Below are 25,242 nucleotides of genomic sequence, written 5' to 3'. Positions count from 1 at the left end.
GACTAGGCTTCCCTTACATATCAAACAGAGCACCTCGCTGACTCTCCAAGATAAATCTTGATGTGTGGATGGGAAATAGAAAATTCACCGTGGGGATCACTCCAGTGGCTCTACTCGACAGAGGCTCTGGGAACTAAGGTCGGGTGGCATGATGCCAGGGTTATCCTATGGGCTAGGCTTGTAAAGGCTCCAAGGCCTTTAGCCTAGTATACACCTGTGAACCTATGAAAAGGGTATCCATAACTGAAAGCATTATTTGGCCTTTTTTTTTCCAGAAAGGAATTTAATTTGGTATCTTCAGTTTTTAATTTGAAACCAGAACATGCAAAATATTCTCCTTAATTTGATAACTGCTGTATAGCAGACAAATCCACAAATCTTGGTGATACTTAAGTGTCAAATCTGGCTAAAAGTACTGCTGCAGTTTGAATTCTCACATTTCAGCAATTTTTTCTGAAATTTAGATTTCCCATTCTCTCTTAATGTCTGGGACCACTAAAATGTTAAGTTGCATTGTGCTTTACATGTGCTTTGTGTTTACACTGTAGTAACAAACAAATGCCCCTTTTCAGTTGACATCCAGTTTGAATAATGCAGCAAATGTAAAACTGCAAAGTAAACAGGAACGATGTTGCAGTACGTAACAAAGTAAGGGAAAATATTTCACAGTCGCATGTCAAACTGAGGAAATATAAATATAATCTTTCATTTTTAATACTAACATTCACACTTGGTGATATAAATTTTAACTGTTGTCAGCAACAGACTGAAACAAACTGAGGCATAAGTGTATAACAGAAACATGCCAGTGACACACTGGAACTATATTTTTATGGTACTTAAATGCTGTACTTCATGTTTGTTGATGGAAGGAAGTAGCTTTTACCAAAATCTGCGCTTTAATTTGTGATGCAGACAAATAATCCAACAAAAATATTCTTGCCAGGTACCACCCTTATGATTTAGTGCTTTTCTGAAACGGTGAGGCCTTCTTTCTTTGGGTGGCCGTCCTGTTTCAGGAAAGGCCAAAGGAAGTGTGAAAATAATGTGTGTCAAGTTGTCAACTTTTCAGCAATGTTTTTTATGTGACGTTGAGCTAAATATAGAAGGATATTAATCAATGATTTTGTGAATTTGTTTAGAAATCAGTAATTAAAAAAAATATACAAAGTTTAAAGATTGATTATTCTGGGTGTGTATTCAGAGGGTGCTGCAGTTGGCTTCTCTGCATTAGAGGATGTCATTTTATTTTTGTATGGGGAGGCCCAGATTAAGTTTCTGATATTTAGAGGAATCTGAAGAACTTGTTACCTTGATGGTAATGCACTATATCAGTCTGAGAATCTGTTAATTTGTACAGTAAGTTGTAAGAAATACAGTTCTAGGTACAATACTCTATAAAAATTGTGCAAGCTTTTAGCTAAAAAGAAACAATTATTTTTATTTTACAATGATGATTTTAATAGCTAGGTAAACTCATGTCAGAAAGACCAATTTAGGTATAGTTTTAAGGTCCGATCTCATGCCGAATATTCTTTGTATGCAGTTTGTGTAATATCTGTGCTTGTTTGTGCTCTGTGTGATACATGTACTGTTTGTGTGCCTTTTCTTGGAACAGTTTAATAATGGGTGCTTTTCTGCCACAGCTTGACTAGTGTGAATTCTATATATAATTACTATTAAACTGCTTGGTTTCCTGTACTGCAGTTTCTGGTCATTTTTAAACTGATTTGCTGCATTGCTGTGTTCGTGGAACTTGGAGCGCATGGCGGTGATTTTTATCTATATATAATAAGACTGCATCCTTTTATAGTCATGGCAATGCAAGAATTTGGCACGAAGCTGTAAGTATGTGCAGCTGGTTTGTCTGTAACTCAGTGTCATGACGTGCATTATGTTCATCTTACCATGTGCCCAGAAGCAGAACATGAGCCAGCGTTATATGCTGTTTCTTAAGCAACTGTGACAGAAGACAGAATGCCACTTGGTAATGTACTAGAATGCAGCTGTCAGGATTTCACCATGTACACTTGCTTTCTGGCTAATCTCATGACAGATGCTAAAGGAAACTAACTTTTGCAAGTGACTGCAAAAAATATTTGATTGTGTGAGTGTTATTAATGGTAAAGTGGCTAATCACTGAAATAAGTTAAAATTTTATTATTAAGGAGTCCAGCATGGCATCATTTCAAGGACTGAAGTTTATTTTCTGCATCCTTCTGTGGGGGGGGGGGTGAAGGCAGGGATTGTCTACCATCCTTTCAAATGCCAGTATTATGAGCTCAGCAGATTAAATAGTTATAGTGGAATTCATTTTACTTGTCACATGTGTCTATTGAACATAAAAAATGCAGTTTGATATGACTTTTTTATTATTATTTAATGTGTGAATCAGAAACAAATTCATCTCTAGGGGTCAAAAGATCTCTCTTTCTACCAATTGTGCTGATGCAGTGTTTGTGCAACAGGGAGCACAATAATTTAGATTTCTAAGAATACTTGATGAAGAAATGCTCCCTCACAAAGAAATCTTCTGTAAAGCATGAATTTAATTTTAATGCTTGGTAGGACAAGGTGACAAGGTGCAAAGATTTCTTTGATTAGCAGGGCTGCACAGAGGAAGAGACAAAATCAGACTTAGGAAGGGTGCTCCAAAAATAAAACATTGAGAAGCTTTCGAAAAGAAAAAAGTATTAACACTTTGTTCTGTTCTTTTTTATGATGATATTACAAATATCTTCACAAGTTGAAAAGTAAATTCTTAGTCAGGGATAAATAAATTCCCTGATAAGCAATGCAGCCACAATTTTATGGTAGGAAAGATGTTTTTAACCCATCACTGCTTTTTAAATCAATTGTATGTTAAGTTTATTGCCAGTAACTTCAAAAACAGTGGCTGTTTTCCAAATATGCACATATTTTGACATATAAGTAGCTTTTGAGCTGATTTTGTGTATTTATTTTTAACAGCTAATACCAACTGCGGTGGTGGTGCTGTGGTAGCGTTGTCGCCTCACAGTAAGATGTGGTCCTGTTCGATTCTCAGCTAAAGCGTCTTCTGTGTGGAGACATGCATGAATGAGCGCACCTTTGTTGAAGGTTGTGCGTCAGGGCTGGCAACTTGGTACGTAAAAATCTACTGCCAATCATTAGCGGACCGGAGTTCCACTGTGGCGACCCCTAACTGGGAAAAGCCAAAAGATACATTTTTTACAGCTGATACCCTAGCATTATGGATTGCTGGAGTTAATTTTAAATGGAAGTATTGTTGTTCTGCATGCTTTCACCATTGTGCACTGTGAAAACTTTTATTTGCTGGTGAACACCAAGCTGCTTGGAGAATAATTCTAATGTTTCTGTCCTGACGTTCATCTAGTGTATCTGCTTTGTGCTGTGTCTTGTTCCATAGCAACTTTTAGGCATTCTAGAATGACTTTCTTTACCATGATTCCATGATTTTTCTGTCTTTAGGTCATATGTGCAAGTCACTGCTTCCTACTCCCTGTGAAGGGAATCACATTTGCCATTTTTTCAGTCTTCAAAGATTTTATCCTCCTGCCATGATTTGTTAAAGAAGTAAAGTTATTGCCATTTCTCCTTTGAGTTCTGTAAGGGTTCTAGAATAATCCACACCAGATTTTTCAGTACTGGCACTGCAGTGCAGTATAATGGAGCGCTGTACTCCCGATCCTACAGATGAGAGGTTAAACTAAGATCCCATCTTCCTGACCAGGTGGTGGCTCAGACATATGATAAAGACTCCATTATACTTAGTAGAAAGAGGAAGGGAATTTCTGAAGTATCATGGGCAACTTTCCCTTAGTCAGTATGAATTACATTCTTGGGTTTCCACTAAAAGTAAGCCCTAGACCTAGTGGAACTAACCTGATCAACTACAACAACAACAACAACAAATAAATAAATAAAAAATAATAAATAAATACATTTTCCTCAGCACTATTAGTTATTTTAGGAAAATGTCTTAAAAAATGGAATCAACCCCTTATCCTGGATACGTCTGCTATCTTGAGTTGATAAAATTGCTTTCCTTTTATGAATTATTCCTCTTCACTGTTCTGCTGTGCTCTTTTTTCATTATCCTTCCCTTTTTCTTTATCCTTTTGTATGTTTATAAAAAGATTTTTGCTCATTTGTTGACTAAACTGTAAATGTTTTGTCTCGGTCTAGGCCTTTTCCCCCTTTCCCATATCCTTCTGGTACAATAAGTAGTCCACTGGGCCTTACTCCTTCTGATATTTTATTGCAAATGATGTTATCCACGTATGTTTGATGTCATGTCATTTGATGACCACAGTGGTTTTCCTGATGAATCACACGAATATGATGAAAATACAGTTTAGCTACTCCAAATTCACCAAAAGAGAAAAGCAAGTACTAGCTTCTGCTAAGAACAATAGATATTTGCCCTAGATTCAGGGAGTGGCAACTTCAGAGCTAGCTTTTTTTTCTTAATTTGTAATTGTATTTAGTTAACCGAATAAGCACACAATGCATAACTACTTGTTTTCCAAAGAAAGAACTTTTTGGCTGAGTTGTCCAAAGTCACGCAGCAGACAAGTAGAGGGTGAGACAGTCAATCCAGGACTCCAGAGTGGTTTGGTAGCAGTTTATAATGCTAATCCACTGCATTAAACTACCAGAGTCCCAGAAGGTAATGTAGGGGAGGGGTTTTCTTTTGCATAACTCTCAGACAAATGTTCATTCACAGTTTTGTGCACAACATTCTATGTGTTCAGGTCCACATTTGCACAGAATTGCTCCGTTTCACAGAAAAGCTTATTAATTTTATGATAGCAGTTTTGATATTCCTTCTGCTACCCTGCACCACTATTAAACTGTTTTGTTAGAGATTGTGTGAGGTGCTGATACAGTTTGTCATGGTCTACCATTCTGAGATCGAGAACCCGTATTTCTCAGTGTCTTGTCTGTCCTGCTGAGTTAAGGGTGACCCACACCATTTAGTGATCTTTGTTCCAAAATACCTTCCCCCATTGACAGCATTTCTAGAGGCAGGTTACACCATCATCTTCTGACCTGACACCAAGGTGTACTGGGTAGATTTCCTGTTTAGTGTACTCTTCAAGTGAAGACTGTGTTGGATAGCATTAGCTTCAGTTTCCTTCTAATCATTGTTGAACTTCTCTTGTTGAAAAATGTTTTAGAATTTTGAAATGCATTTAAGTAGCTAATTACATAATATGCACATTTATGAGGTAAAAAGTAATGTCTTTCAGCTTTTCCCGGTTAGGGGTCGCCACAGCAGAACTCTGGTCCGCTAATGATTGGCAGTGGATTTGTACAGTGCTGAGGTGCCAGCCTGACACCCAACCTTTAAAGAAGGCACACCCATTCATGCACGCACCTATCTGCATGTCTTTAAACGTCACTCGACCGCGGGGAGGACATGCAGACTCCACACAGAAGGCACTCCAGCAGAGAATCGAACCAGAGAACCTCTTGCTGTGAGGCAACAACACTAACCGCTGCACATTTTATTATTTATTATGAGTCCTATTTAGATTATAATGTCTATACAGCTTGAGAAGAAAAATCACTTCTGCTAATTCTTTGTGGTAAAGGTTAGTTGCAAGGTTTGATTTCACAGCTGGACAGAAAATATTGCCCAATAGTTTTTTTGATTATTTAGTTATTTATTTATTTTTACTCAGGCTTTTGTAAATGTTTGGCAATAGAACAGACAAAAAGTAAAGACTGCTGGCCTGAAAAAAGGCATGCATTATGTCTCTGTGGGGTGTTTCAGAGTTCATTAGCTTTTTGTTTTACTTTGTCTTATTAGGAGTGCAGTGCTAAAAGGCGAACAGCTGGGTACGCTTCTTGCTGAATGAGTGAAAAGCTGAGGGAGACTGGTGATTCAGAGAGGATTTTGTTACTTGCTAAGTCATGAGTTCAGATGGCAGTGGTTATGTTCAAGAGTGTATAGGAAGTTCCAGACTTGTGACTTGCTGTAAAATGTCATGATTTATACCGTAGTGGAATGAAGGTGGTGGAGGTTAGGCATGCAACATTCACATTTCAGAACTTTGTACACTAGGTTCCTTAACACACATTATTTTATTACCCCTACTTGCTCATTGCTTTGTGTCTTCACTTGTGGATGCGTGCTTTGCCTTCAGTTTAAGCTTACATTCTGCCTGTCCTTTTTTTAGTCTGCCTTTAGTCTCATTCACATAACGCCTAACAAGCAATCAAGCATTTAATTAGCAGCCACTTGCCAAGATGGGGCTTGCCTGAAGATAGCACTGTCTAGATCTAGATGTTATCAAATGAGCTCAGATTAAAACAAATATGCAGACTGCTTTCAGTCAGATGTAGCTTTCAGAATAATCTGTCCTACTTTATTTTTCCCATGGGCTCTGTGTACTTTTAATCACAAAGATGCATTCACACAGACTCTTCTCTACACACACATATAAACACAGACACTCATGCAGTAACAAACTCACACATACACACAAACACACACACATGCATACACATGCTGTGCAGATGCAGACACACATATAATGTACTCACACACACGCATGCGCGCGCACACATACATACACTTGCAAGGGTACACTTACACATATGCACATACATACACACACACGTGCGCGCGCGCTCACTTGAGAGAGCACAGTTACACACAAACGCACACTCGCAAGCACACACAATTACTCACATAAACACACACCCTTGAGAGTACACTGCTGCACACACACACACACACACACACACACACACACACACACACACACACACACACACAAAATTTTGAGAGTGCACACTTACAAATACAAGCACACACACTCCCACATGTTTGCACACGCATTTTCTCAGACTGATAATGAATGTCCTTCCTAGTCTGACACATTTTATCATAGACCTGAGTCATGCCTGAGGGCAGCTGAATTCATATAGTGCAGAATACTAGAGGGTAATGTAAGGTGAAAATTAAGGTAGTCTTTCTGAGGAGGCATAATTCTGTGCAGTAGTTATTCGGCTCAGTGATCTGATGAGCCTTCCAAGGAGGGGAATGCATGTTCTGTGCTTTCTGTATTGGAGGCATTCACCATGGTGTAATGTACATTATGTGGTAGACATAAGAGAGTGGAGTCATGATTGAAAAATATAATGCATTTGATTCTACTGGGACTTCTCAGTCTGCAACCTCTTTTATAGTCATTACTTGTTTTTTATTACCTTTAAATAGACCCCTTTACAGCCACAAAGACCCACAGATAAAAGTTGTATCAGTAAATGATGTATTAGACATTACCAGTAAAAATGCAAATGAAGAGTGAACTTAATGTAACATGATCCTTTTAATGTTAGATTATACCATGGATTTACGCCTAAAGTGTTTCTGTGCAACAGAAATGACATTCGTTCAAGTGTGGAGGTGTAGCACAGGGGTGGGATCACACTTCTCAGCTGTTCAGAATATTACAGAATATCCACTTTTTGCCTCATGTTTTTAGTCTGTTCCTCATAAAATTTGTTGTTTTCTGGCAAATTATTGGAGATTGAAGTCACTGAATAATGACAGATATTTGAGTTTCAGACTTCTTATCTTTCAGAAGGAACTTTGCCACTTCTTTGACTTGTTTGTAATAAATCCCTTCAAACCAAAGGTAGTTATTCTTTAACACTAACTCCATTAGAGCAGTTATTTTGTTAACCTCATCTTGTTCAAACATTTTGGTTTTATAAAGCTGCTGTTCCAACCAGCTTATTCCTATGTCTTGAGGAATAACCAAAACAAATTTACCACATCAATGGTAACCATAATTAAATCACTTGATAAACCAATTCCATTTAACTTATTAATAAACTGCCAGGAATCTTTACTTACATAATCAAAAAAGGACAGAGCTTTTTGCATCAGATCGTCCAAATATTTAGAAATAAAATAAGTTTTACTTCTTTTACTGTCCGCAATCGGCCAAAATTTAAAATTAATCAACCCTTTATGTATTTTGGGAATGCCAAAAATGTTTGGCACTCTAGGAAACTCATTTTTTAAATAGTGATAGTCATCTACATCTATTTGACTTTGAAAAACCATATCATCAAGTGCCAAATCAATTCTTCTATATGCCATCTTAATTTCGTGAAGGGAACTTTCTTCGTATGAATCATCCATTAAGATATTACTCATGCCATCCAGGTACTCACCTCTCTCCATTACCACCACCCCACTTCCTTTATCAGGTTTCACAAATCTAATGGTGGGATCTTTAACTAGTTCAAACATAAGTTGTTTTTCTTCCTTAGTCAAATTTGAATAATCAACCTTTCTATTGTACCTATACCTTTTCCTAATTTCTTTTTCACAAATCTTCTCAAAAAGTTCCACAATTTTATTTAAAGGTGGATTAAATATACTAGGTTTCTTACATTTGTTATTACACTTACCCCCTATATTAGCATCATGACCAAACCATATTTTCAAGTTTATTTTTCTTATATATTTTTTTTAAATCAATAAGGGACTCAACCAAATTCCCATTTCTACATGTAACAAATGTGAAACATTGTGCTAAAAAATCAGCATGCTTCCTGTTGATGTCCATTTTGGAATAATTATAAATTTTACACAAGAGCCACTCACATGCTGAAATATAAATGTGCAGTTACAAAAGTATGAATTCTTAAAAGTATGACATCATTTTGTCAGCAAAAAATAAACATCATTGTTATATAAAATACAGAGTTAACACTTCAACAAGCTATGTCTGCAGGTGGTGGGAATACTTCATTTTCTAGCAAATCAAGTATTTCTTTTGATTTGCAGTCTCAGAGTTAGTACACTTTATCTGTAGGTGACCCAGCATAGAAGTGTGTGTGTGTGTGTGTGTGTGTGTGTGTGTGTGTGTGTGTGTGTGTGTGTGTGTGTGTGTGTGTGTGTGTGTGTGTGTGTGTGTTTGCATGTGTTGGGGGGGTAGCCCTTCTGCCAAAATAAAATATATACGTCTGTTAATTTAGATTAGCGGTAATCTGTTGTAGTTTGCAAATTGTATATAACAAGTACTAAATCCTGATTTAAAAACTTGTAAGGGATCATACTCATCTCATAACTGAACCACTCATTAACTGTGTCTTCAAAGAAACAGAGTAATCAGTGAGACAGTCACATATACAATGAATGCCAGCTTTTTTGCACAGCACGACCCGTGGTAGTGGTGCTGCGGTAGCGTTGTCGCCTCACAGCAAGACGTTGTCGCTTTCGATTCTCAGCTAGAGCGTCTTCTGTGTGGAGGCATGTGTGAATGGGCCTGCCTTCGTTGAAGGTTGTGCTTCAGGACTGGTAACTCGGCACGTAAAAATCCACTACCAAACATTAGCGGACCGGAGTTCCGCTGTGGCAACCCCTAACCCCTATAAGCCGAAAGACACAACAACAACTACTAAGCCAAAAGGTGTCTAATCCCTGTATTCATACCTCTCAGCTGTCCAGATTTTTGTAGAATGGCCATATCTTTGCCTCATATTTTTTGTCTGTTCTTTGTAAAATTTGTGTTTTTCTGGCAAATCATGTAGGATTAAAGTCAACATACATTTGAGTTTCAAACTTCATATCCTTCAGAAAATACATGCTAGTACAAATCCTGTTCTGGCAACTTTCTAGTTTAACACAATATGCGTTTAGAATCCCTCTCCATTTTGTTTGTCTTTGTCCCCCAATTATTTTAGGCTTTGTCTACATTACTTGCACTAAGAGGTGGTATTAGAAACAATTCAGAAACATACTCCCCACGTGTGATGCTGTATACCTCGCACTCTATGTTATGTATGTATACACTGACTCCAGGCAACCATGGAGTAATGGAAAACAAAGTGATACTATGTAAAGCAATTTAGGACCAACTGTAAACCACCTCTGTATTTATGGAGCCTTAGGAAAAAGCCATTGCATACCTGTGACCCTTTTGTTCAATCGATCACATGCCTGCTTAGAGACTAAATAAACTTAATGAAACAAAAGTGTTTACATGGGTTTCATTGAATTGGGTGTTGAAGAAATGGAGTGGAAGCTAAGTAAATATATTTCATTTCTGAGATCAAGTTTTATAAATAAATATTTTATTTTTTAAAAGTGATGATTCACTTTACACTGAAGTTATACAAAAGTCTAGTGGCCTTATGGTGCAGAGGAATAAAGCCCTTACTGCACTGCAGATGACCCATGTTCGATTAGCGGCATGTGTGCTGGAGGAGCTTCAGGGAGATGGCGGGAGTGAGCAGGCAAAGTTGGCTCACCTGACAGAGGGGGAGGGAAGCAGCATAAAGGCTTGCAGCAATGTGCAGCATATGAGTCTGGCTATCTCCAAGATGCATTAACAGTCAGTTACTGCCCGAGGGGGGAGGGAAGCAGCCTAAGGACTTGCTGCAGTATGCAGCGTATGACTGGCTAGCTCTATGATGCATTAGCAGTGAGCCAGTGCCTGAAGAGGGAGGGAAACAGCTTAAAGACTTGCTGCAGTTTGCAGTGTGTGACTCTTGCTATCTCCATGATGCATTAGCATTGAGCCACTCAGTTGCAGGGCTGAACAAGCAAGGATGCTTACATGTACCTCATGAGGTCTGCAGTCATGGAGCTGTCAAGGCTGCTGTAAAGGAATGAAATTAAGGGCACACTCCTCTGTATGCAACATTTTGCTGCACCATTGTCCTTTATTTGCTTACTGGCCCCAAACCTGGATCAGGTTGATCCTGGTCGAGGCTAAGGTGGGTCCAGTAGTCCCAGTGAATGAAAATTGGAGTTGGTGGGCTTAGATGAAGATTAGCTGCAGGGGAGGAAGAAAAAAGTTATACAGAAGTTTATATACCTAATATACATAATTTTATTTATCAGCTAAATCACTGTAGTCTTCTTCAGACTCCCTGAAATTCTCCAAATCTTTTTTCAGTCTTTTTCAACTTTTCTATAATTTATATCATTTTGTAACAGGTCTCACTAAAATAAAAAAGCATCTTTTGTTAAAGATGTTAATGTTACTTTCATAAGTTGTGTTTATTTTTTTTAGACAAAATGATTGACTTCAACAATTGGCTAAGCTTCTGGTGTCATTGAAAGGGGATCCAGTATTTGTCTGCCTGGGAAGACATGATCGACAAACCACAATGCTTTGCCAGAGATGGGCTGCACCTGTCACCCCTGGGATTCAGGTTACTGGCTAAAGCTCTTGCCACCCCTATAGTGCCCTTTTTAGGCAAGGTTCAAAGGATAAAACCACCACCGTAACAGATACAAGCATGCAAAATCTGAAGGTAATACTACTCAATGCTAGAAGTCTAAACCTCAAAATGCACTCTCTCGAGGCACTCCTAAAAATGGAGAACATCAATATCTGTGCAGTGACTGAGACCTGGTTCAAGGCTCCAGAGAGCACCCCTGCAATACCAGGCTACAATTCTTACCACACTTTTCAGCCACAAAACCAAGACCAAAACACTAAAGGTGGAGGAGTGTCCATATTCACTAAGGATATTCACACCTCCAGGCTAGTTGCCCAACACAATGCATCTGAAATTCTCCAGGTGCAACTAACACTAGGTAAGACTGCAATCCAAATTGAAGCTTGCTACAGATCCCCCACCATACCCCAAGATTCTCACTACACCTTCCTAAACATACTGGAAAATATTAAGATACAACCAAACACCCTAATACTATGTGATTTCAACTACCCTGCCATTAATTGGGAAAACTACTCGGGTACCAACTCCTTTTCCCAACGGTTCTTGGAATTCATAAATTCCAACGCCCTGGATCAACTAATCCATTGTCCCACCAGGGGCTCCAATATCCTAGACCTGGTCATTACCAACATGGGAGACAGATGCTCTACACCAGTGGTCAACCCTCATTGGTCAGGTCTGACCATAAGCAAATCACCCTTGACATCCACATCCCACCCCCCCCCCAGTAAGGAAACCTCCTTAAAAAACTTCTCCAAAGCCAACTTCATGCTACTGAAGTCAGAAGTGACAAACTTCACAACACCCACGCAGACAGGATCTGGAAGTTCGACTGCAGAATCCTACACTAAGGCACTGTATGAGCACATCCACTCATGCATGAATTGCGCCATCCCAAATAGAACCAAGATGCTCTTCTCCAAAAAAGGAAGCCAATCTGGTGGTCCCCTGCTATAAACAAACTATACAACAGAAGGAAGAAACTGTTGCAGAAAAGAGGAAAATCCCAGGATGCAAAAAACTCCCTCACCAGCCTCAGTAAGAAGCTGAGATCCCTCATAAAATCCTCAAAAGCTAGTTATGAAAATAAAATTGCCAAAGATTCCAAAGACAACCACAAGGCATTCTATAGTTATGTCAAGAATCTAAATGGCAATGCTCAGATCTGCTCTGAACTACAACAGAATGGCATAAATATACTGATCCCAAGGATATTGCCAATATCCTGGCAGATCGATTTAGTGCCAACTTCACTCCCTCTCACCCCCTAAAGGGCCCATCTCAATACCAAAAGATTGCCAAACTCCAATAATCACAGCCACACAGGTAGAAACAGCACTCTCCAAATCTAAGAATACAGCATCCATGGGACCAGATGACATTCCAGGCTGTGTACTACATGAACTACAAAATGAACTGGCACCCCACCTAAGTGACATGTTTAATCATAGCCTCACCTCAGGCTTTGTGCCCACTGAGTGGCGCACAGCTGCAGTTATCCCGCTCCACAAGGGAGGATCCACCTTGGATCCCAGGAACTATTGTCCCATCAGTTTGACAAGCCTGATCTGCAAGGGCATGGAACGCATTATCATGGAACTTATAAACAAAGACATTGGCAACATCCAGACACTGGACCCCACCCAGTTTGGGTTTGTGAAGGGCCGATCTTGTCTCCTGAATCTGATTGACTTCTTTGAATCGGTCTCCAGAGATATGGACGAGGGTAAGGAGGTCCACACAGCCTATCTGGACCTCACCAAGGCCTTCGACACCATCCCCCACTCTGGAATCATAGATAAACTTACTAAGCTGGGCATAAATCCCTACGTCACTCGATGGGTTGCCAACTGGCTTACTGACAGAACCCAGACTGTAAAAGTAGCCAACTCCAAATCCAGCTCCAGACAAGTGACAAGTGGAGTACCTCAGGGTTCAGTCCTGGGACCACTCTTGTTTGGCATCTACTTCTCTGAAGTACAGGCCAACACTAAGGGACTCTGGCTAACAAAGTTTGCAGATGACTACAAACTGGGAGCCATTATTGAATCCCCAAATGATGTGGATATTCTACAAAAGGGCCTTACAGAAACAAATGCCTGGTGCCAGAGCCATGGGCTCAAGCTTAATGCCAAGAAATGTATAGTCATCCCCTTTGGAAAAAAACATGTACCCATGAACTACCACATAGGTGGCAGGACACTAAACATCGAAAGTGTGATGAGAGACTTAGGGACACAAGTGGACAGTGGTCTCACTTTCAATAACCGCATCGCCACAACAGTCAAGAAATCCTTCTACGTGGCAAACCTCATCACTAAGGGCTTTTCATCCAGAAAAAAGGAGGTCATTGACCCACTGTACTCATCCCTCATTAGACCCATTATAGAGTATAATGCCCCATTTGGTATGTACCTCACAAGACATCTGCAACAGCTGGAAAGGCCACAAAAATACCTCACTAAAAGAATCACAGGCCTAAAGCAGATGCCATATGCTGACCGTCTAAAAAAACTCCAGCTATACTCTGTGGCATATTGTCTACTCAGAGGCGATCTCTGCTTAACATACAAGGCCATGTCAAACTCTGAGCAGTTGGACATGCTCCACTTAAAGAAATCCCAATCCCCACACGCTCCAGGGATCTAAACCTTGTCGTCACATTGAACAAAACATGCTGGAGGGATAGGTTCCTGACCCATAGACTCCCCATACTCTGGAATAGACTGCCCATACATGTCAAGCAGAGCACCTCATTGGCCCTCTTCAAAAGGAACCTTGATGATTGGATGGGAGATAGGAAATTCACCCCGGGGATCATGTCAGTCACCCTGCTAGACAGAGACCCAGAGAAGTAAATATTGTGGGAAAAAATTTCCAGGGAATTGTTATGGCTAGGCTTGCATAGGCCTTAGGGCCGATAGCCTAGTACCAACCTATGAACCTATGAACCCTATTGCATGCTGATCATCAACCCCCCTTATGTCTAGTCCGCCCATTTGATCTCCATCACCAGGGTGAGAGTGGACCTGGAAGAGCCTTCATAGGTTCATAGGTAGGTACTAGGCTATCTGCCCAAAGTCATTTATAAGCCTAGCCAGAATGTGTTGGCTTTCGCTGCCCCCTTAGATTAGTTCCCTGTGCCTCTGTCCAGCAGAGCCACTGAAGTGATACCCGAGGTAAACTTTCTGTTTCCCATCCACTCGTCAAGGTTTCTTTTGAAGAGTGTTAGCGAGGAGCTCTGCCTGACGTAGATTGGGATCTTGTTCCAAAGCATGGGAAGTCTCTGAAACAGGAATTTATCCCTCCAGCACATCCTATTTATTGTTGTGGTGAGGTTTAGATCCCTAGAGCATGTGGCTCGAGGGGATAAGGTTTTCTTTAGGTGGAGCCTGTCCATCAATTTTGGGTTGGACATGGCCTTGTATGTCAGGCAGAGATCACCTCTGATTAGGCGGTATGCAACCGAGTACAGCTGGAGTTTCGTCAGTCGAGCTGCATAGGACATCTGTTTGAGGCCAGTGATCCTCTCGGTGAGGTACTTCTGTGGTCATTCCAGCTGTTGCAGGTGTCTTGTAAGGTACATCCCAAATGGGGCGTTGTACTCTATGATGGGTCTGATGAGTGATGAGTAGAGGGGCACAATGACCTCTTTTGATCTGGATGTGAACCCTTTTGTGATTAGGTGGGCCACATAGAAGGATTTTCTAACCACTTTGGAATGATTATCAAAGGTAAGATTACTATCTGCTTGGGTCAGTAAGTAAGGTAGCTGTCAGGGGAGTTTGAGGTTTTTGTCCCTTTAAGCTTTACCCTCTGCACTTACTCATCAACAACCTATGGGTGGTATATGCAATAGGTGCCAGCACTGCACCGTCATTCAGTTCCACAAGGGAGTGCCAGTGTCGCACTGTCCTTCGCCTCCACAAGGGGGTGCCAGTGCTGCACCATCCCTCACTTGCACAAGGGGTTAATGTCAACAAGATGCTCCACCTAAACAAAGAAGGCACTGGGTGTCAGTTTCCCCATTCTCCACTGTGGAAATTCAGCCAGCTTGTGTATGCATCTTGGCACGCACATTCCCTCCCTCCAGGATGGACATGGCCATCTTCGCCCTGTTTGTGCCATCAAAAGCCCAAGTCAGTAATTCAGTTTGCCTAGTCCATAATCAAGTCTATATCCCTCTATTACCACTACAGGCACCTTGTGTGTTTTGTCCTGTCCAGCTGTATTGGATTTAATAACCAGTGCTAAAATTATTCTATCAGCTTCCTGTTTTTTGTCCATCCCCAAAAATGCCGACAGAATGTAGTTTTCCTGTGGAACATTTCTTCTCATTTTTTACATATTGTAATCCAAAATGATTTTACACAATCAGAAAACATATTTATTTAATCTGCATCTTTGACAACACATCTTCAGCAAGTTGTGTCTTCTTTCCTGTTCTTTATATAACTATTTTGATGTAAAAAACTGCTAGTAATATGTTGTCATTAGTGGTGAATAATTTATAGGCAGTGGGAATCCAGGCGTTGATAGTATATTTAGAAAATGAATTTTATTCAGTCTTACCAAAATAACCACTATCTGATAAATCTGTGTATCTTTCTCTTCATATGTTGCTCTTTAACTAGTGATAAGGTTTTTAGGAGCAGGAATCACATATTTAAAAGCTTGTAGGTCATGTTATATCACAATTACACCCCAAATTTGGGAAACAGACAACTTTGTTGAGCATCTTTCTAATTTAAGAATGGTGCTTAATAAAGGCCTTTTAGACACCTCTCAACACTGTTAATCTCTAGTCCCCTGCTAGAATATAAAAGTAGCAAGATAACAGGCAATAGATAAACAGATTTAAAAGCTGTAATATACTTAACTGTGACATAAAGAAATTTAGCAGGGTGAACTGTCTAATGGCTTTTACAATTTCTCATTGATCAGATAGATACTTAGATTCTGGCCATTGTCTCAGTGACAGTACTGAGTGTTTTATGACTTTCAAAGCTGTAAAGTATTTTGTGCTCCTGCAGTGTCTTTTTTTTTAAACTAGTAGTACGGTAGAACAACTTTAGCTCCTGCACTGCAAAGAATTTTAAGATCAAGCCATTGACATGGATGTTAAGATTCACCACTTGAGCTGCCCTTCTCTGCGCCATTGAGGTGAATTTCGTGACATCCACGTGTCAAACAGATAACTTGGTTATGACTGCAAACTCAATCATAATCCTTTGCATTGACTGTACAAACTGCCTGTGTTAATACTCTGTTTACTTAGAAAATGCTTAAAATCAATTTCAGTTATCACTAACTCAGCGTTTTCTGTTTTCTTGTAGGAGATTATGTTTAATGTACACTACACATAAAATAACATAATAATGGCATGAACACAGAAGGTAAAAAATAAGAACCTTGTACTGGGTAGAAAAGAATGCTGGGAACTTTGCCTCTTCAGTGTTTTGAGTATAGAAACTGTAATAATGGATATCAGGATTATTCATAACACTAATGCACTTGCCTTGAATTGCTCACTAATAAATAACTGAATAACAGTACTTGTTACAGCATTTAATAATGCATGTTTGATTGAATAACTTTCTAAACAAGCAAACCCTAAAATACTTTACAGTAGGAAGCCTTATAAACTGTAGAGCTTTAAAAACAAGCAATATGTTCTAGAACTTACTCTGCTGAAATCAGAATCTGTAGTATGCTTAAAATAAAAAGAAAATGTTACACAAAAGAATTAAATAAGTATTTGTTTTTTTTTTTTTTTTGCTTCTAAGTGATCTATGGAGTTTCTGGTAGCTGTTTCTCATTTGCACCATTAAAATATTCACCAGTAAGGTACATTAAAGTACTGCACTGTAATGAACCAAGAAAAGCTATTTAGAAACAACCATTACGCACACACACACACACACACACACACACACACACACACACACACACACACACACACACACACACACACACACACACAAACACAAACATGCCCCTGATTTGGAGGTAATGTGTATTATTACCCCATACAGGAGACAGATCAGCTGTCCCTGGAATGAGAGAGCAAAGAAAAAGTATTGCTATCTGTGTGTTTTTTTTTTTTTTTGCAAAACTCTGTTGGTGAGAATTTCAACCTTGTACCATGTGAAAGAGAGATACCGCGGTGGTATGGCGGTAGCGTTGTTACCTCACAGCAAGAGGTTCTCCCGTTCGATTCTCGGCTGGGCTTGGGAGTGCCTTCTGTGTGGAGTCTGCATGTCCTCCCCACGGTTGGGTAGCGTTCGAAAGACATGCGTGCGTAAATGAGCGTGCCTTCGTTGAGCGTCGAGCTGGCACCTCGGCATTTCGTAAAAATCTACTGCCAGTCATTAGTGGACCGGAGTTCCGCTGTGGCGACCCCTTACCGGGAAAAGCCGAAAGACAAACAACAACAACCATGTGAAAGAGAGAATCTGTTCCAAGGGAGTGCTGGGCCTGCCTGGAGTGAATCATGCAGGCTTGCTTCCATGAGCTACATAGCATGTCTGAACCTAAAAGAGATTGGACAGTAAGTGAACTTGAGTGGTGTTACCTAAAACACCTGTCGTGCACCTGCTGACTCCCTATTAGTATAATTATCCTGTTCTTACCTTAAAGAGCTACTGCATACTAAACCACAATAAGCTTAACTGTAAGTACATGTCATGCCTGTACTTTTCTCTCTGGAAAACTACCGTTTATTAAAACAGAATAAGCTTAAATGGGAATGTAGTACATAAAGTGATTATTTGCTTCGTAACATTATTATAAAGATGTTCAGAAGCCTTAGAGAATGACCAAATCATACATTAAACCTGACTGGAGAACAAACGTTTTCCAACAGGGTGTTCATGTACAGGTAGTGCTGAAAACCATTGTGTCTATATGTCTGTATTGTCTGGGTCACTGTGAATTAGTGGTTAATTCCATGTAAAGTGTTTTCCTGTATCCCAAAATGTTGTCTTTTATACTCTTAGCTTGTACAAGGAAATTCATTGGATTTATCCTGTAAAAGGACCATTGGCTCAGTAGGGTTAACCCAGTAAATAAATTTGAAATAGGCAAATAGCTAATTATATAACATTTTAGCAACAGATATACTCCATTAACTTCTGTCCTGGAAATAAGTTTGGATGTCTTTCTCTTTATTATGTCAGACATTTACAGAGAAATTGAGGTTGAAGCTTTTACCTTGTTCATAAGCCAATGGATATTTATTATTTAGCGTCAGAAGTGTGCCAGTGTAACTGCCCCTTTGGATTCTGCAGGTCTAGCTAATGAATGAAGTCACACAGTTCTGCTGGATGCCTTAACTCACTGACTTTGTTTGCTTGATATTTAATCAATGACACAATGCACAGTGCCCATGGCATTTATTGCAGTACAGTGAAATGGACGGTTCCACCTCGTGTCTCTTCATTACTCCTGGTTGGGAGACTCATTTTTGTAGTGACTCTGTTACCATCATTTTGCAGTACCTAGGAAACTGATGATGTTCATCATGTTTCACTGTTGCAGTCATTACTCTTGGGTTATCCTGCTGGCAGGCTACCTTCAGTCGGCCAAAATTCCAAAGTCTAGGTCCAGCGTCGATTGCTGTCGCCTCTTCCCTGATGTCAGTGCGCCAGGGGTATAAAAGATGCAGCCGACGACATTTTCCTCAGTCTTTCTTGCCGCGTGGTGCCCGAAGCAAAAGCAGTTCGCAAGTGCCGGTCGGCCGACTCCTGAAATTTTCAAATCCTAATTTCAGAATCAAAGTCTTTATTAAAGCTAAGTACACTGTTGACACTGTTGGGGAAACTTTTTTCTTGCTCCAGATCGATGTCAGAAAAAGTTAACAATTGTATTTCTTGTGGGAAGCAAATACCTCATAAGGATTTTCACTCTTACTGTATTCCTTGCCTAGGCCCTGATCACAACGTTGCTAGCTGTCGGTTTTGTGCTAGATTTAACCAACGCACTATCAAGCGTCAGTTCGATTTTGCATTTCATTACTTTGACCGAAGATTTAATTATATAATGTCGTCGGACCAGCCAACAACGGGAGTTTACAAAAACCGCAAGGACAACGAAAAGGATAGGCATCTGAGGTCCAAAACCGACGACGAAGCCTCTGCTAGGCCAGTCGCCGGTTCGCTGGTTCTCAGTGAGGCACTTTCACAGCCTCTGGCGCCCGCTACCTCAGAGCCACAGGCCGCTTCTGACTCCCACGTGGAGCCAGCTGGGCCTCTGGAAACTTAAGGTATTGGACACTTGGAAATCATTCCCTCAGATGGGTCTGGAGCCGCTGAGCAGGCATCGGCTTCTGAGGGTGTCTTCAGACCTACACAACTATATATTAAGCCATCTTCAGCTTCAAAGGCAAAGACTAAAGCAGCTCTAAAGACAAAGAAACAAGTACAGCATTCCCCTTCTCAGACTTCCATGACTAAAAAAACAGATGCTCAAAATGGCCGAAGACCTAATTTAATCAGGGGCTCCCATCCCCCTCCTGATAAGAGGCCTAGGCAAGAGACAGAGTTGATCAGGTTTCTATTTCTAATGATTCCTCTTCTGAACAGGATTACTCCATGCTTCCCTATGAGGATTCTGATGCTGAAAAATCCATTCCTTCAGCCTCTCCTCCTGAGGATCATTCTTTTGGGGAAACCCTGCATACCATGAGGGAGCATTTCCACTGGGAGAGCCAAGATTATTCTGAATCTAAGAAAAGGCTCAGGGACTTTCTGCTACTTCCCCAGCATAAACCCCTTGCTATTCCACCTGTCCTGGATATTGTAGATGATGTATTTTCAGAGTCCGGCCTGTCTCCTAACTCTTTACCCCCTACACCTGCTAAGCCAGACAGGTACTACAGGGTTCCAGATTCTCATAAATTCCTATATAAAAACCCTGCTGCTGACCCAGAAACTATATCTCAGGGTCCCAAAGGGGTTAAAGCTTCCACTGCAAAAAACCCTGTCCCCTCTGATAGGGATTCTAGGGCTCTAGACAGATGGGGGAAAAAAGTCTACACTTATGCTACCCTGGCTGTAAGGGCTTTAAATTGTCAGTTTCATATGCTTAAATATCAGCAATATTTAATGTCACTGCTTAAACAGAAATTGTTGCCAAATACTGAAGGTTCAGAGAACAAGGAATTGCAGGATTTATTGCATGCAGCTGAACAAGTGGGAACGCATACTTTGCAATGTGGTTATGATTCACTGGAGGCCTCTTGCAGGGCCACTATTACAGGTTCTGTTATTAGAAGGCATGCTTGGTTAAAGGAACAGAATCTGCCTGGTCATGTTAAAGCAAAATTATTAGATGCACTATTACAGCATGATACTTTGTTTGGTACTAAAGCAGAAGAGGTGTTGAAAAACATGGAGGATAAAGCAAAATCCATGCAGACAGTCAAGGATTTCTTACAGGTGCAGCCACCCAGATTTAGCAGGAACTGGCCCTCTAAAAATTGGTCCTTTCCAGTGTCAGACAGACCACAAAGAGGCAGATACAGACGTCCCAGAGGCAGATCTCAGCCCCAAGGCTCATACAGGCCTAAACAATGGGGTGCTCCTACCTCCAAAAACAGAGAAGACAAATCACAGCCTTACAGGAAACAGTCCCAATGACTTTCCTCTACCAGATCCAAGAACTTTTCTTTTGACAGCCCCCTTAGGGGGAAAACTAGCACTTTTTTCATCAAATTGGCAAATGGTTACCCAAGACAAATGGGTCCTGAACGTAGTGTCCCAAGGCTACAGGTTCCATTTTCACACCCTACCAAGGTCAAAAGGTATGCCAGACCTGCCACACAATCAATGAGCAGAGGCACAAAAACAAATTACCGCCCTCATGGACATGAGGGCCATTCAGCAAGTACCACAACAAGAGCAGGGGCAAGGATTTTACTCCAGACTTTTTCTAGTACCCAGAAAGGACAAAACCTGGAGACCAATACTGGTCCTGTCAATTTTAAATACGTTTCTGGAAGAGCCAAAATTCAAGATGTTGACTCTGCAGCAGCTACTGCCCATGCTGGGCAAGAAGGTTTGGCTCGTAACTTTGGACCTAAAAGAGGCATACCTGTATGTCCCAATCAGACAATCTTGCAGAAGATACCTCAAATTCATAGCTGGCTCAATGCATTACCAATTCTCTGCACTGCCCTTTGGCTTATCTACTGAGCCCAGGGTCTTCACAAAATGCCGGGCACCAGTAATTGCGTTTTGCAGACAAAAAGGAATTCAAATATATCCCTACTTGGATGACTGCCTAATTCAAGCAGAGAAAAAAGACATTCTTCTGAAGCATCTGGCATTTGTAAAAAGATTACTAGTTGGCCTAGGGTACACAGTAAACGAAAAAAAATCAAAACTACTGCCCTCTCAACAGATAATATTCCTGGGTGCAAGCTTAAATACAACTGCCCAGATGGCTTATCTCACGCCAGACTCAGCATTGCCACAGCCTGGAGAAAGTAATTGCACTCATTCCCTGCCTGCAACAGGAGTTTCGATGGTGGGCAGAAGCCTGTCACTGCAACAAGGATCTGCCATTCAGTTTACCCACAGCCAGACAGACACTGACAACGGATGCATCAGATTATGCCTGGGGGGGCCCATATGGCAGGAAAATGTATTCAGGGCACATGGCCTGCAAACCAGATGCATCTTCACATCAATCAAAAAGAGATGCTAGCTGTTCAAAATGCCCTGACAGCCTTCAAGGACCTACTTCATCCAGGACAGTTACTGATAAGGACAGACAACACTACGGTCATGTGGTACATAAACAAGCAGGGAGATACACATTCCTACCCCCTCTGCAGACAAGCAATGACCTTATGGGACACAGCATTGGCTTTTCAAGTTCATCTGCAAGCACAATTCCTGCCAGGAAAAACAAATACTCTGGCAGACGAACTAAGCAGAAACCTCATGGATCCCCATGAATGGAAACTGGATCCACAAGTCTTCAGCATGATAATAAGGAAATGGGGATGCCCAGACATAGATTTATTAGCCTCCCCTCACAACTGCCAATTGCAGAGATTTTGCACAAGGATTTATCACAAGCAAGCATGGAAAGTGGATGCCCTATCTTTCAGCTGGAAAGTCTAACGGTATATGCTTTCCCCCCACTGCCTCTCCTTCCCAGGGTACTCCTAAAGGTTAGACAAGAAAAGCCAAAAATGATACTGATTGCACCAGACTGGCCACGCCAGCACTGGTACCCAATCCTAAAGAGCTTGTCTCAAGGTCCAGCATGGATATTGCCTCAAACTTCTCACTTGCTGACCCAACATAGGTTCATAGGTTCATAGGTTTATACTAGGCTATCTGCCCTAAGGCATTTATAAGCCTAGCCCAAATTTTTGTGGCTTACGCCACCCCTTATATGAAAAAATACTGTGCCCATTAGTTTGTTGTGCCTCTCTCCAGCAGTGATACAGAGATGATTCCCGGGGTAAACCTACGATCTCCCATCCACAGGTCAAGATTTCTCTTGAACAGAGCCAGCGAGGTGCTCTGCCTCACATGGACCGGGATTTTATTCCACAGCATAGGGAGTCTCTGAGTGATAAATCTATCCCTCCAGCACATCCTATTTATATCCGTGCTAAGGTTTAAGTTGCTTGCTCTAGTGTTTTGGTGGATTTGGAATTTTTGAGGTGGAGCATGTCCATTAATTCCGGGTTGGACATGGCCTTGTATGTCAGGCACATGTCACCTCTGAGCAGATGGTATGCGACTGAATAGAGCTGGGGTTTCTTCAATCTGGCAGCATATGACAGATTTTGGAGTCCCTCTATCCTTTTGGTGAGGAAGTTTTGGGGTCTCTCCAATTGCTGCAGATGTCGGGTGAGATACATCCCGAATGGGGCATTATACTCGATCATTGGTCTGATAAGTGAAGAGTACAGGGGAACAATGACCACACTAGATCTGGATGTGAATCCCTTCATGATCAGGTGGGCAATGTAGAAGGTCTTTCTAACCACTTTAGCAACGTGAGTGTCAAAAGAAAGGCCACTGTCAACCTGGGTCCCCAGGTCCCTGAAAACCTCTTCTGTGCTTAGTGGATTGCCACCTATATGGTAGCTTGGGGTTACTTTGTTTTTCCCGAAGGGTATGACTATACATTTTTTGGCGTTTAACTTCAGGCCATGGCTCTGGCACCAGCTATCTGTTTCCGTGAGTCCCTTCTGAAGGATATCCGTGTCCGATGCACTTTCCACTATGGCCCAGTTTGCAGTCGTCTGCAAACTTTGTCAGCCAAAGTCCTCCCATGTTGGCCTGTACTTCTGAGAAGTAGATGCCGAACAATAGGCGGCCAAGGACCGAGCCCTGTGGGATACCACTTGTGACCGGCTTGGAGTCTGACATAGCGCCAGCAACTCTAACCCTGTGGGTTCTGTCCTTAAGCCAGTTTGCAACCCATCTTGTGACATATGGGTTTACATTTAAGCTGGTAAGTTTTTCTACAATACCCGAGTGGGGTATTGTGTCGAAAGCCTTTGCAAGGTCAAGGTAGGCTGTATGGACTGCCTTTCCCTCATCAATGGCCTTGGTGACTGTTTCGAAAAAGTCGACCAAGTTCAAAAGGCATGATCTTCCCTTGACGAAGCCAAACTGGGTCGGGTCCAATGTCTGCAAGTCCCCTATATCTTTGTTTATGAGCTCCATTATGATCCTCTCTATAGCTTTGCAGACTAGACTTGTTAAGCTTATGGGGGTAATTACCAGGGTCCGTGAGGCACCGCCTTTGTGGAGTAGGACCACAGTTGCCGATGCCACTCCTTGGGCACGTATCCTGTCGTAAGGCTGAGATTAAACAGCTGCCTTATGTGCGGGTTTAATTCCTCATTTAGCTCGTGTAGCACACAGCCGGGACACCATCCGGTCCCATTGATGCTGTGTTTTTAGCTTTAGAGAGAGCAGCTGTCACCTGCATTTGAGATGTCTGGGAGGCTACACTCTGGGATAGTTATCTCTCCTTTAGGGGAGAGGGGTGAAGTTTGCACTGAACCTGTCTGCCAGTATGTTGGCAATGTCTGTGGGTTCAGTGATTTTTGTATAATTTTGGACTAATTCTGAGCATATCTGGGAGTTTCCACCCAGGTTCCTAACATAGCTGAAAAAGGCCTTATGATTGTCCTTTGAATCCATGGCAATTTTTTCTCAAAATTGGCCTTAGTTGATTTTATGAGTGCTCGTATTTTTTACTAATTATGATGGAGGGTGACTTCCCTTTTATGGATTTTGTTCTATCATGTAATAGCTTTCTCCTCTTATTGTAAAGTTTGTTAATGGCTGGGGTCCACCAGACTGGACGTTTGCCCTTTGTGGAAAGAGTCTTGGTTTTATTTGGGATTGCCTGATCCATGCAGTCCTGGAGGTGTTCATAGAAGGCATTTGTAAGGGCTTTCACAGCTTGGGTTGTGGTTTCCACTGGCTCAGGGGCCTTGAAGGATACCACACCAGTCTTGAATAGTGTGAAGTTTGCTTTAGAGAAGTTCTTCACTGTGGTCTTTTTTGTTTGGGGTGGGGGTGGGATGTGGATTTCTAGTGAGATTAGTTTATGATCAGATCTCACCAATGAGGGATATACTTCCGGTGTGGAGCATTTTGGCCCCATGTTTGTGATAATGAGATCTAGTATATTTTCTCCTCTCGTGGGAACAGTGACTAGCTGTTCCATGGCATTTGAATTTATGAACTCCAGGAACCATTGGGCTAGAAAGTTAGGGCTTGAGTAATGTTCCCAGTCTATATTCAGGTAGTTGATGTCACCCAATATGATGATGTTTGGAGATACATTTATACCCTCCAGTGTCTTCAGGAAGGCTGTGTGGGGTTCCTGAGTTTGAGAGGGTTGCCTGTAGCATGCTACAATTTGTAGAGCAGTTTTGCCTATGGTTAGTTGCACCTGGATGGTTTCCAAAGCTTCGTGCATTGCCACCAACCTGGAGGTGTGGGTATCCTTTATGAATATGGATACACCCCC

At 41.3% G+C, this 25,242-nt stretch overlaps 1 protein-coding gene across 1 annotated transcript in view; it reads left to right on the top strand.

Moving 5' to 3' along the window:
* Positions 1 to 25,242, top strand: part of PLEKHO1 (pleckstrin homology domain containing O1) — a 528,876-nt gene that overhangs the window by 266,494 nt on the left and 237,140 nt on the right. The window lies entirely within an intron of this gene.

The sequence above is a fragment of the Protopterus annectens genome, chromosome 6.part0 (assembly GCF_019279795.1).
Source record: "Protopterus annectens isolate FY-2018-M chromosome 6.part0, PAN1.0, whole genome shotgun sequence".
NCBI classification, from domain to species: domain Eukaryota; kingdom Metazoa; phylum Chordata; order Ceratodontiformes; family Protopteridae; genus Protopterus; species Protopterus annectens.
The sequence above is the reverse complement of the archived record's forward strand: the minus strand, read 5'-3'. Positions and strand labels throughout refer to the sequence as shown.